We start from the raw sequence: 12,705 nt of genomic DNA, 5'->3' as shown, positions 1-12,705 counted from the left end.
TTTGGGGAACTGGGGTGCACATGGTGTCCGTCATGGCCGGTGATGCGGGGGTGGAGTGCAATGTGCCTGTTGCGTCATTGCGTGCGCATGGGGCATGGCTCCACGATCGCACGCGCGCGTTGACCGATCGACTCACCCAAGTACGTAGTAATTTTTGTGACATTTTTTTCCCCTTCTCCACGCAGGAGCACGGCTGGTACTAGCAGGATAGGTTGAAGGCAATCAAGCTTCTCGGACCTCAGTACCGACGCAAGCATCGAGTAGCGTTCCCAAATTCAACACACATCCACACATCCAGAAAAACCTCAGCCCCGTCCTTGAGACCGATACGCCGATGTCTACTCCACCATCTTCTACATCTACACTACTTAAAAAAGGAGGAAGATATTTCTTATTCTGCCAACCAGAACAATACGTCAAGATTTTGGTCGTCATTTGGGATTCCCACCACGCCAACTTGGGCCATAATGGGCCAGTAGTATCAGGCAAAGCAGGACATATATGGAAGCACATATCAGGCAGTTAATCTCCACATACAGTAATCGGGAGCAATCACGCTCCAGTAATCGGGAGCAGTATCTAATTTGGAAGCAATCACGCTCCAGGTATATTTGGGAGTAATCGGGCCAGTAATTACGCTGGAGGCATATTTGGAAGTAATCTCCACATATATGGAAGGACGCGAATTGCTTCTTGGGTGCAATCATAAAAGCTTCAGAATTTTACCATCTTCAACCTACAGACTACTATGCCAATGCAACTAAGCTTCGGACGCGTCTGCTCGAAGAGGATATAATGGCATCAAGGTCGTACCCTCGCTTCGCCTGGAATCCCCCCTTGTAACTTCTTCTTTTCTGATAACTGCATCAAAGCTTCCACTTGTTAGTTTCACTGATATACATGTGTTCCTCTCATTTCTCAGGCATGTAGCTTCAGATGGGAGTTCTTATTTACCGTGCCATACTAGCTAACAGAAATGTGAGTCCTCTGAATAATTACACTCTTGGTACTTATCTCACCTGAACCTAAACTGTTGGTACTTATTTTAGTTCCTCACATGAACATGACATGACACTCTCCATTGTCCCTTGTGATGAACATGACGCTCTGTCAAGATTTTTAGTTAGCCGGTAGATTTAGTTAGGCAGAGAAGTACATTATAGTTAGCCAGTAGATTTAGTTGGACATAGGGATTGAGTATAGAGAATGTGCACAGGGACACTGTTATCTCTGTCAACATAAAATCATGTGGGGGAGCATTTACCTTTTCTGATTTGCTGTTTTGCTTCAGCTCTTTCCATACCTTAATATAGCAGCAAGGATTCCCTACACCCTGATAAATAGTTCCATCACAATTAGTTGCAAATTCACCATCTAATACTTGAATTCTTTGAACAACGCTGAACACACACGCCCCTAAGGTTAACATTGGAAAAGAATTACCATGGTCCTCCTTTTCTTTCTGCATCTAAGAGCCCAGTGCACAGTCACATTCAAGTAAATGAGTGGAATTGTATATATCAATCAGACCAACCATTTTCTTCTTGGGTTAAGATCATCCTAAGTAATGGGGAGTGGAGAGCCATAGTTTGAGACTGCATTGCAGCCACAATGTTATGGCATGACCAAATCTTTGTAGGTTATGATGTATCTAGCAAACCTGCACAAGTGGTAAAAATCTAATTATATCCCTTGTCCAATAGCATCTATCTCATTGCCAATACACAACCTCAATAAACAAAGCATGGATACATCTTATCTGCTTGAAACAAGCCATTGAGTGTATGTACTCCGAGAGAGAAAAATCCTTTATCAGCACCGAACATCCCTTTTCAGAATAAGTATACCCCTTCTCAAATAGTATCTAACTCAAATCCTCAGATTAGGAAAAACAAAAGGTCTGGCAATGCTGGGAGGTTGGTGGGGAATATATAGTTAATGCAAAATGCTTAAGGCATTTAACAGTCCATTCAACCAACATTAAAAATGAGTGATGCACCTATCCTATACTACTGCACAGGTGAGTTTTCTTAAATCTTCTTGACAGATCCATGTCCAGAAAGAAATACATGATCACCCTCGAAAAAAAAAAAAGAAATACATGACTTCACAGTATACAACTAAAAGATGAACTTGTTCAAACGTTTAAATGGAGGTAAAATGATCATTTTGTGGAAAATTTAAAATAACTACCTAGCCATACAGCCATCGGCTATAAAAATCCTAAAAGAACAAAATAAGTATGGATAATGAAATTTAAGTTCGAACTGTCAGTCTATGATCAGCATCATCAGCAAGACTCAATACAATTCTCGCACCCCGCAGTCGTCACGCCTTCAATCGCGCGGCTTCAAATCCATATCGAAAGAAAAACCGCAGTCAAATGCGATCAAGGCACCTCTAAATCCAGATCCTATACTTCGCCCAGCAGGAGCAGGCCACACTGCCACACATGTGTCGCTGCGCCGCCTGGCCACCCGAATCCACTGGTACACTGCAGGTACACGCCATGTTCACATGATCGTCCGCGCCTGTCGCTGCTACGGCACCACCCAGACGCCGCGATTCGATCATCAATAAATTAGTCACTACGTAGGAACTATTGCTTGGTTCCCATGTCTAAAATTAGTCAAATCGCTTGATATATCAGGTCTGTGTGTACGTTCTGCTGAAGACATGAGCAACTAAATAATAGTTAGGCTTCAAGCTGACTGTAAGAAGTTTGAACTAATGTTTGGTTGCTATGTCTAAAATTCTAATCATGGATAATCATTTTCCTCATATATCTCTTTTATTATAGCAACGTTGCCAGAAATGGATAAATGATCTACCGTGGCTTACTCAGCGACCTGTCTGTGAGGACCATTTAAAAGTTCTGTGAGATGGGAAAAATAATGCTTCGATGTTATCTTTTATATTTGATCGCATAAACTAAGCAATATAGGAACACATGACATTCAGCTTGGATAGCTAAACCTTGCTATTTTGACAGGGGAAAAATGGAAAGCGGTAGCATATGGGAATCAAACATATCATTTCAAGACGAGCTGCGGATCGGCGAGTTATACTTGTTCAGGGGCTGCTGGTTTTCGAAGAATAAGATATTCACAGGTTACACGACCAGTTCACAATCTATACTGCAAGTTATAATAAATGCAGTTTACTTGTAAAGTTGTGCGCTTCTGCAAGAGGTGTTGTGGCCCCGGGCAGTGAAATGGCCCCAAGAGGGCGTGCTCGATTTAGCCCCAAAAGCATCTGGCTTGCCTCCTGTCAGAAAATAGGGAGTATGAGTTAAGAAATACTCAGTATATAAGCAAACTGAACCTAAATACATTCCTATTGAAAAAAATCTAAATATCATCAGTATATCCCAAATAGCATTAGGGTGAAAAATACAGATACCTGAATACTAAATCGCACACAACACATAGGCGCATAATTTGGACAAATTCAGAGATGGATATCCTATTGGCCAAACTCAGTTGTCTCAGTGGCCATTGAGATGGGACATTGTTAAACTCCATAATTTGCTTCAATACTTTTTTTTAATAGAAAACAGGTTTTGAACACAGGCAGGAACAGACATATAATTTGCGATCAATCATCACCGATTAAAATCATTAATAGTGACTACTAAAAAATCATTACAAGAGCTACATATAGGAATGTTTCTCCGACTGAATCAATTATTATACTAGAAAGGTCATGGCTATCTGACAGATTTTTTCGAGAATACACCTGGAAGGTGAATCAACTTTTATACAGGAGTGTGAGTCCTGTTGGGAAACAACCAACTGAATTCTTCGCAATGTTCATCAGGCTCCTCAAGATTCATGCAGACCTTCGCCTAGGGCTTAAAATGACAAATGTGTGGAGAGCATGCTAATATTAATGTCTAACTCCTCAAGTTGTAGCTGTAAGAAGACATTTTCCACGGAAATATTCTCATCATTCCTCAGAAATAAGAAAAGACCAGTGGAGAAAAATGAAAAATAAACAAGATTGTTGTTCTTTCAGAGCGCACCCTATGTTCTCATGATCATGCTAGCGCAACACTTTAGAACCGAAAAAATACAAGAGAAGCACCTGAAGATGTAAAGGATCATTCAAAGTTCAGTAATATTTGGACACATTTTATGTCTGAACCTATCCAAATGGGGATTTCGAATTCCTCACTGTCGACGAAGTATGCCGAGCAGGGGTACCCATCGGTGGTCGCAGCGGCGCTCCTTATTGCAGGAGCGTGGGCGGACCGGCGTCGCTCCTTGTTGCCGACGAACCCGTGGGATGGCAGCACCCCAATCCCTCCGCGCCGACCTCGAGGATGCTCAGGTCGGCGCCAGCGGGCTGGGATGGCACAGAGTAGGAGTTCCCGGGCCAGAACGGCGCCCACTCGGGCCATGGCCCGAAAGATTGCCTCCTCTATCTCCAGGCAAAGTGGCGAGGGGATCGACCATCCACTCTGGAAGCAGCAGCGGAGCCCTCCATGGCGCGCGCGGTGATAGATGCCTAGGTTCCAGTGGAGACGAGTTCCACGCCTCCACCTCCGTCGGCGGGGTGGCAGGGGGAGGGGCGGTCGTCGATGCATCGGTTGGTAGGTTGGGAAGTGAGCGATTTCCATGGGAAAAGCCAAGAGGCAGGGGATGAGGAGGTCTTCGCCGCACCAGCGAAGGGAGGGGATGGTATTCTTGCTGGCGGCGGGGAGGCCTGGAAGGTCTGTGCTTGCCGTGCCACCGTGAGTGACAGTGAAGAGAGAAGCTTGAGAGTGGGGAACGATGAAGTGGGTGTGTTCTTGGGGTTATCTTACGGATTTCCCAAAAAAACATCATGGTACATACAATTTCAAAATTTTAGAATCTATTTGCCTTTAAATTTTAATTTCAAAATGCTACTGTTTTATTGATAATAGTATCCAATTGAGCACTAATCTGGATATCAAAATTCTATAATCATGGACTCCTTCCGTACCGGTTTATTAGGGCATCTCCAGCGGCGCGACGCATTTTAGCGTCCGCGCGCGTCCGTTTGCGTCGGTCCTTTTGGTCGAAATCGACCGCGCGTCCGTTTGCGTCGGAGGTGGCTCCAGCGGCACGACGCATTTTTTAAGACGAATCATTTTTTTAAATATGAAACATAATTTACATACTTAAAACATTAAAAAAAACCTAAACGCCTACTGCTACTCATCGTCGTTGTGCTACTCCTCGTCGCTGTCGAGCACGATGAGCTCCGGTATGACCCACGGCCAGTAGCCATCCGGGGGAGCGTACGCCGGGCGCGCCGCCGGTGCTCGAGGTTGAGGAGGCTGCGGCTGTGGCGGCGGTGGAGGAGGCGCCCAGGGCTGCGGCTGTGGCGGCGGTGGAGGAGGCGCCCATGGATAAGGCTATGGCGGCGGTGGAGGAGGCTCCCAGGGATAAGGCTGTGCCGGCGGTGGCGGCGGTGGAGGAGGTGCCGCCGACTCCAGGAGCGCCTATCGAAGTGCTTCATCCGCCGACAGGCCCGGTGGCATGACGGCGGTGGCGTAGCGGGGCAGCGGCGGCTGCACAGGCGCGTCGTACTCGGAGACGAGGACGGCGACCTTCGCCATCTCGTCGTCCGTCATGTTCTCCGGGAAGTCGAAGTTCCGGCCCTCCGCCATGGCCTACTGCCATTCGTGGAAGACAACAACAACGTAGTCGCTGTCGTCCTTCACCTCCTCGCTATGGTACGCGAGCGCCTCGACGTAGTCGTCGTCGTCGTACGCGGCGTAGGCTTCGTCGTCGTCGTCGTCCTCACGGTCGTCGGTGTCGTTGTGCTGCGTCTGCTGACGTCGCGTCGGCGCCTGCTGACGACGAGCCGGCGGTGCAGGGCAGAAGGGATAATCCCTGTCGCCCATGAAGCCTGCCCTTCGTCTCCTGTCCGTCTCTGTGGAAAGGTACGTACGCCAAAGCTCCGAGTCGATGGCGTACGCCGGATCAGCGCGGAGGTCCGCCGGCAGATACCGCCTCCTGCGCCGGATCTCGCGGTTCGATCAGGCTCACGCGCAGGTACTGGAGATGGGCACCCGGCGGCAGCTGAGCCGCCAGCCGCCAGGCAGCTGCACGCCGGACCAGGCGTCATCGCACGGCATCCATTTGCCGTGCATGAGCCTCCCCACCGTGACGGGGAGCGAGATCTTCTTGGTGCCGCTGCCGGAGGCCTCGAAGTCGTTTTTCTTCCCCATGGCGCTGCGGCGGTGGTGGTGCGAGTGGAGGTGTGGTGTGGGCGAAGGAGCGACGCGGCCGGTGGACTTTTAAGGGCGGCCGCACGCGGGATACGTTGCCATTGAAGGCGGCGCAGAAGCCCAGCCGCCGCCCGCCGTGCGCGCGCAAAACATGCAGCCGCGCCATTGATGGCGAAGGCTGCGGCGCAGACGCGGAAGCGCTGACCGCCGAAGCGGTGCCCTCGGTGCAGACTCGCTGCCAGGCGGACCCGGTGGAGACGCGAGCGGACACTTTGCGCGTCCGTGCAGCGTCCGCAGAGACGCAAACCTGGCGCATATTTGGGCCATGTTTGCGTCTCCGCAGACGACCCGGTCACTTTGCGTCGCGCCGCTGGAGAGGGTGCCAGACGCATTTTCGGTCAAAGTGGACGCAAACGGTCGCTTAGCGTCCGTGTGCGTCGCGCCGCTGGAGATGCCCTTAGGCCGAGACGGAGTTTCAGAAAAATGTTTGACTATAAATTTAGTTAGCAAAATATGAACTACATGTCATAGAAATTATACATTAGATTCACATTTAAAAGTTGTTTCTAATGTTATAATTCTGTGACATATAATTTATAGTAGTATTTCGTTGAACAAATTTATGGTGAAACTCTTTTCTTTGATTACGTTTCAGCCTAATAAATCGATACAAAGGGAGTAGATCATCTTGTGCTTTGTGGGTGTTAAAAGTCCATTTGATTTATGAGATTAAAATTAAAAATGATGATTATTTAGTCTTTTTCGGTCTCTATTAACTTCCTATACATAGTATTTAGATGGTCATTTTTCTTTAAGGGAAGGGGGATTTTTTTGGCGCGCCCACTATTTTTTCTTCTATACAAAACAGATCACAATTGTTTTAATTAACTGAAATTTTTATGATATTTTAAATTTACATTACATAATAGACTCCATAGTGGAGGAGGTCATATTAAATTTTTGGTTATCGCAAGATCAAGAACTTTTGACTAAATTAGACTAAGCTATTTCCGACGCACCCTTTTGATGAAAAGTTTGTACAATGATTTTTTATGGAAAAAAAAAATCATAGCACCAAAATGTCAAGGATGGTGGGAGAGCTACATCAGTTGCTATAAGCAAGGTTGTGTGTCAGGAAGACACAAAGCTAGGTAAATAAGTGAATACATTGGTCAATTGGGGAGAGACGAAGAGCAGCATACATGGTGAGGTACGGAGTAGCGAGGGAAATGAGGCAGCAGACAACACTTGACTAGAGGAGATGGTATGTCAATACCAAATAGGTTCTTGAAAATTGATTATCTCAACGTATCACACTTTGGAAAAAGAAATAGAAATTAATTCTCGTAGATAGTTTCCCGCACTGTTAATTACTGAGCAGCAAGACATGGCCATTTCGTGTACACATGAATTTTTATGTGTATTATGTTTAAATGCACGATAAAAAATCTTTAGGAGCCGTGGCCACATCTAACAAACACACTTATCAGCCAACTTGACATTTGCTTGTACTGTTGTCTCACGTAGTTTTTGGCCGGATCAACGATTCATTGTAAATTATTACTTTGATTTTTCTCTATCTTTTTTTTTTACAGATATGCAGTAGACATGGTTCAAAAAAAGGGGACGCAGTTGAACACCATCAAAAAGATGAACCGAGACATTGTCAAGAAGATGGTTGCATTGCGTTCTGGAATTATAATTCAAGAGATAAGTGAATTCTCTTCTTATGTATGCTTGTTTCGTTTAAAGAAAAACGATGCGCATATTCTCTGTCTTATAGTGTAGTCACCTCACTGTTCTGTTATCAAACATTTTCTTCCATGACTACTATGATACAATATGTGTATAATGACCAAAGCTTATTAGGCATGTTGTTCCATCTTCTTTCATATTTTGTAATCGATCAATATATTATAACTTATTGGTGTAACCTATGATATGTAATGATTATCAGATGTAAATTATTGAGTCACTGATTCTCTCAAGCATTTAAGAAGATGATAAAGAAAGTAATGAAATTGAAGAGATGCGGCAACCAAGTGATAGGTTTTTGATTATAGGATGAAGAAAGAAGAGGAGTTTTTGACTTCCTGCAGTGTAGTGGTGTGGAAAGACATGTGCGCAATGAACCAGGGAGAGAGAGAATCAAGTGGGTGCGTGATCGTGTGTTGGGCATTCATTGCAAGCTAAAAATGAAGCTTGGAAGTATAGGTTTGGGAGGCTAAATTAGGGGTCTAGCCGTTTAATAGATTGTTAGTGTTGCTTTTTAATTGATAGATTGTGCAAGGAATGAGATTCATGTGACTACTTGGTCGAAAAATATAACAGTATTTTTGCTTTATCGCTGGATTTCCAGTTTCTTGCATCTTTTATAAACATGTGTTCCTACAATGAGTCGGTGATTAGAGTTGAACCATAGTGTGAATAAAGATGAGTCCATTGAAGTTCTTTGCTAGAAGGAATGTGTATTCTGTAAGAAAATATGTATCCCTTATATATATGCATTTAGAAATGAAATTTGCGTCCCGTGGCAACGCATGGGCATTTGTACTAGTCATTGTAAATGCCTCAGACCACTATTACTCCGGTGGCACCAACAACACCAAATTTCCCCCAACCCCATCCCAGTCAACTTTTTTTTAAAGTTCCCTCACTGTGTTTTTTTTATAATATAAATTGTTCTACACAAGGCTGATGCTAGAGGACATCATCATCATAAGAAGAAAAGTAAAACAGGCCATAACCCTCTAATCTAAAGCTAAGTCTATACAAAATTGTTCAGACCGGTGGTAATCTAAAGCTAAGTCTATAGAAAAAATCTGGTATTGGTTTCACTTCAATCGAAGTTTTCTAACTCAATTTATCGCATTTTCGGTATTGGAGGTTTTACCGGTTTGTCTTTTATAGATAGGTTAAAACTTTCTTCATTTAGTATTATCTCCCCTAGCTGGACTATGATGGTTATATCCTTATATGTAGGATCTTGTATAGATCTTTCTTGTGATTCCAACGAGTCCAAGATCATCAAAACTGGAGTTTGAATCCAAGATCATCAAAACTGGGTCCAATGCTTTTCCTTGGGTGGTAGTAACGGTCTACTTTCGGAAATAACATTTCCAGAGTGCTGAGAGCAATTTCGGGCGCCCTGTACTTCGGGTGTGTGTGTGGGGAGGGGGGCAGTAGTACCCTAATTACGTATTCTCGGCATAACGATCAAATTTCTCTTGCCCTATGTAGGCATCGTTTGGTTGCAAGGGAACCCAGGGGTTTCCCCGTCCTTTCCGTAGGAGAGAAATACAAGGGTAAATCGGCCCCGGAAAAGCCCATAGACCCATTTGGTTCTCCACGACGTGGGGATATTTGGGCCCTTCCAATCCTTTCCCTGGGAGTGGTTTCCACCAGTCAGTAGGCCAGGCTGGAAATCCCTTGCTCGTTCGCTCAGTCTTTCATCGAAGGAAGCTGCGCCGTGGATGACCGGGAGCGAGAGGCAGCCCTCCCAAGCTCTGATCTCCTTGGAACCAAATGAAACACGCAGATCTTCCCTGGAAAAACCGGGGATCCCCTGTGCCAATCAAAATTCTCATGAGGGATTTGCTACCCTGGATAATTCTAGCTTTGTCACCAAACAAGCCCTTAAGGGGGTCTTATTCCCCAAAGTTTTCCAACCATTTGACCTCGTTTTTTCCCATTGTTGACCTTCTTTGAGCTTTCTATCTGCTCAAGTCCTCCGCGATTCTTACACCTATTTGAGGAAAAAGAGAGAGGAGATCTATATTGTGGTGACCCTGCATACCACTGCATGTTGTAGTATGCCAGTTGTTGATATAACATTAACGAAGTACCAATCCGCAAATATTACATCCCTCAGAGTAGTACAACAGAACATAGCAGGTCCATAACTCATTCATTTATTATTACAAGCAACATGTACATATCATCTCGGAGTTCCTCTGGGGTCCTAAGAGGGATACTCCTGGGTTCGAGGCGAACCCGACTCAACTTACAATATAAGAGTCTTACTAAGTTATACATTGTATTCTCCTCGAGCAGTTAAGTACTAAGAGTTCGTACTGCTCGGTACTACTACTACTACTCGGTAGGTCTAAGCTTGCTCTCCTCCGGAACCCTCCCCGGTTCCGTAGACTATGGGGTAGTCTACTCCTTCGATACCTCCAGAGAGGTCTGGTTCTTCATAGCCGATGACTTCGGCTCCTTCAGGGTCGTCGTTGTCCTCCTCCAGTCGATTCAGACAATCTAAGCAGGGGATTTAAGAGTGGTATGAGTACGAGCGTACTCAACAAGTTCATTATAGAAAAGAGGTGTTTAATGCACTAGCTAAGATATCAGACCAGAAAGTCTAATACCAATGCAGGTTTTCATAACCATTTCTTCAAAAGGTTGCTTTTATTTAGAAGAACTATATCCGTCAGCCTTCACCGGTTTACTAGAACTTCATGGAGTTCCTTTCCGGCAGCGTTCGCAGTTCCGAATCCCGGAACAGGGAGTGACAGGTCACGATTCATTACACTCTGCAGAGGTGTGTTGCTTTACCCATAAGAGATCTTAACCTTGGTGCCAATCGGGCAGCTTTCCCGTCCACACTTCCTTCGGTGTGAGGCCCGGTATAAGGTCATAGTCAATCATATTCCTCCGCTACCTCGCACACCCACCCTTTGTTGCATGCCCCGACCCTGGGTGCTCGCCGGTGTACTTACTCCAATTAAGGATGGCCCCCGACCGCGACAACAATCTGGGATCGAACCAAACTCCTTCGCCGGTAGCTGCAACCCATCATAGACCGCAATACCGTGGGGACTTAGGACTCCCCAGCCTCACCAGCTTGCTCCTCGGGATACAAGTGTACTACGGACAATGCCGTGGGAACTTAGGACTCCCCAGCCTCACCAGCTTGTTCCCTCGGATTACAAGTGTACTACGGTAAAGCGCATCCGTTGATGTACAAGAGGTGGAAATACGGTTGACTATTCTGTCCCACTCCAGATCTTATGGTTAACACGGGTATTACGACACAAGAATCACTGTACGACATTTGTTGTTTAATCCTAGATGGATATAAACCCTTGCAATGGAACCTCCACCATATCAACACAATCCATGGTTCCATTGCCCACCACTTAGTCATATTCATAGTTATGAAAATAGTGGTTTTGCTTTTTATGCAATAGTGATAAACATAGTATTTTGCATGTAATTTGGTAAAAAAATACTCAAATGACATGAGCAAGCGATGAACTTGCCTGAACACTGCAAAGTGCTGCAGTTGGATGGTGTGGACTGACCCTTGTCCTCTGTTGCTGAAAAATAGCATCATTGTCCGATAAGGGCAATGGTTAAAGAAGCAATTATGCATGATTCAATTTTCAGGGTTTGTTCCCCCCTTCTGGTGTCTTATTATTTCATGTGAGAGGTAAATACTAAGAATGATTTAGGGATACTCTGTTTAGGTAAAATACTACCTTGAAATGTTGTCAAGGTGTTTTTAAAGTCCAAAAGCATTTATGGACTTATTTTCATTATTGAAAATATAAGGTGTGATTTAAATGATTATTTTAATCATCAAATTTGGACTTAATCTTGTTTGTCTCCAAAAATTCCTTTTCATATTTTATTATGATAGAGAATTTTATTCTGAGTAGTTTTCATATTTTAATTATTTTTTAGAGCTATTTATCATTTTCTATCCATTTTCAAAGTTTCAGGGTTAAATGTAATTGTGAAATTACTAAAATGTCCCTGGGCCCACCTGTCAGGGTGGCCCAGCGGTTAACCTTAACCCGAGCCGCTCGTCCGGCTCGGTCGGACGCACCCGTCCCCTTCCTCTCTCGCTCGCGCTAACCCTAGCTCTCTCCTCTCCCGCGACGCCGTGGTCGCCTGCGCCGTCGCCGCTTTATTCCGGCCGCCTCCGGCCATCCCCGTCGGCGAGATCGGTCGCAATCGAACGGCCGCACGATGGCGCACCGATCGGTCCGCGCCGATCTGTGTTTCTTCGCCACCACCGCTCGCCCCAACGCCTCTGCGACACGGTCGTGGTGATTCGTGGCGATTCGTCGCCCGCCGACGAACCTAGCGCCGTGGCGTGGCCGTGTGCCTCGCCGTGATTGCGCTGGAGCCGCTGCGCTCGGCGAACGCCTGGCTTGGCCATGGCTTGGCGCTGCCGTGGCCAGGCTGTGCCGCCGTGCCACCACGGTGACGCCGTGGTGCTCTGCTCCAGGTCAGTGCCCCTGTTCTTCTTCCTTCTCTCCTCCTCCTCTTTGTCTAGCTCTGGCTACTGGCCTTGCTTCCCTTCGTGGAGATGCTGGCCATGCCGTGATGTTGCTGCTGTGCCGTGCTAGGGCTTGGCATGCTGCTGCGCTACTGCTGCTGTGCTTGCCATGGATGCACGTATGCTGTTGTGCTTGTGCTACTGCTATGCGTATGCTGCTGCTGTGCATCTGCTGCTTCTGTGTGTGTTGTTCCCCTCTATATCTTGCTGTTGTAAC

The 12,705-nt window shown here is 45.9% G+C and overlaps 1 long non-coding RNA gene across 2 annotated transcripts; it reads right to left on the bottom strand.

Moving 5' to 3' along the window:
• Positions 1-434: 434 nt before the first annotated feature.
• Positions 435-5,036, bottom strand: LOC127343306 (uncharacterized). 2 transcript variants are annotated; one of them, XR_011755715.1, is made up of 4 exons: positions 3,165-5,036; positions 1,444-1,660; positions 1,265-1,333; positions 435-861 (listed from the first exon to the last, which is right to left on the bottom strand). It is a non-coding gene; the product is annotated as an uncharacterized lncRNA (long non-coding RNA). The 2 variants fall into 2 exon arrangements; XR_007877159.1 differs by having other exon boundaries at positions 1,444-3,267; positions 4,177-5,036.
• Between the last annotated feature and the right edge of the window lie 7,669 nt (positions 5,037-12,705).

Source organism: Lolium perenne, chromosome 3, assembly GCF_019359855.2.
Source record: "Lolium perenne isolate Kyuss_39 chromosome 3, Kyuss_2.0, whole genome shotgun sequence".
Lineage (NCBI taxonomy): Eukaryota > Viridiplantae > Streptophyta > Magnoliopsida > Poales > Poaceae > Lolium > Lolium perenne.
Note: the sequence above shows the minus strand (reverse complement) of the source record. Positions and strands in the feature narration are given on the sequence as shown.